The sequence below is a fragment of the Cryptotermes secundus genome, unplaced genomic scaffold (assembly GCF_002891405.2).
Source record: "Cryptotermes secundus unplaced genomic scaffold, Csec_1.0 scaffold724, whole genome shotgun sequence".
NCBI classification, from domain to species: Eukaryota; Metazoa; Arthropoda; class Insecta; order Blattodea; family Kalotermitidae; genus Cryptotermes; species Cryptotermes secundus.
Genome location: NW_019727403.1, coordinates 515,689 through 517,223, shown reverse-complemented (window position 1 = coordinate 517,223; position 1,535 = coordinate 515,689).

The window sequence follows — 1,535 nt, the reverse complement described above, 5'->3', positions numbered from 1 at the left end:
CGCCAGCACACAACGCGCTATCTGTGAAGAGGTATTTGGCAAAAAACAACATTCCAGTGATGGAACATCCACCGTATTCTCCGGACCTAGCACCGTGCGACTTTTTTCTCTTCCCAAAAATCAAGTCTGCGCTGAAAGGGACCAGGTTCGAGTCCGTGGATGCAGTGAAAGCAAAAGCGACGCAACTCTTGAAGAGCATAACACAAGATGACCTGCAGCACTGCTTCCAACAGTGGAAAATTCGCATGGAGCGGTGTAGGGATCGGGGAGGGGACTACATTGAAGGGGATAACATTTCGACTGTCTGATTTTTTTTAATAAAGGGTTAGAGCATGAATCCGGTTTCTTTATTGCCACACCTTGTAATTACAGCAATTAACTTAATGTGATCATATAGATCCATGTTTTTCTGGGACTATTAGGTAAACTGGGAATAAAAAATATTACATTGCTTTGTGTGTGCCAAAAGTATATGAGTATGTTGTAGAGGTTTGAGTTCTTTTGTAAGGCCTGGAGCCTGAAATCCGAGAACAAAGCAATTTCTGTCACTAGAGGGTAGGTCCAGTAGGTTAAATCAGCAGGAGTAGGTTATCAGGCTGCTGGCATGTGCATATGGGAACACATTCGTTAGGGTGATTTTCGTTAGTTCCCACCAGTAGGAGTAAATATATTGAATTTAAGGGTGAGGAACTCTGCTTGAATCAGCCAGTCAGCAATGAGTGTGTTGTATTAGTGTTGGATGCTGCTTCTTGGAGGGATGATGTGTTGCTGTTACAAATCATCTTGTGGGGGTGAGGAGGCTTTCGGTTTTCAGCTTTGGAAGTCAACAGACATGTTTGGCCACTCAATTTTTTCAAATTAAGTAATATTTAGATATCTAGTTAAATTTATGACTGTTAGTAATTTATCAAACCATAGCATTATGCCTTATTGCTTCTGTGACTCTGTTAATTCAGTGTTCAAGTGTATAAACTGGTGAACTGTAATAAATAAACTTTCTCACAAGTGAATAATTGTGGCTTTCATGTGGTGCATGTTAGGTGTTTCCCTGTAAATGTGACATTTGAGCAGTTAAACCTCAACCAGCTGTTATCTAATTCAATAAATCCAACCATCAAAATAACCACTGTCAGGTAATAATCCATCAGAATTACCCATCCACTTCCAAGATATTGCCACCCAAGTTGCTGGTTGGGTAGACCTGGCAGGTTATACCAGCACTATCAGAATAGGGTTGTCATTATGTTCATATTCTAGCATGCAAACCTCATTAGGCAATGGCTCTGTACACATGGTCATTCCTAGATAATGGCCACAACAGACGCACACACAACAACAGAGGAACTGTTTGAGGCGATGTTTCATGAGCGGTCCATGCCAACGCTGCATAACAAGAGTCTTCAGCTGGCAGTGAGTAGGAGGTTGGTGAGATGGCCACCAGCCTGGGAGTTAGCTGGAGCAATGAGTGAATTGTCAGACAGTCACCAGGCAGTAAGAACATGAGCACAGAAGCAGGGGACATTGTTGGGATCTGT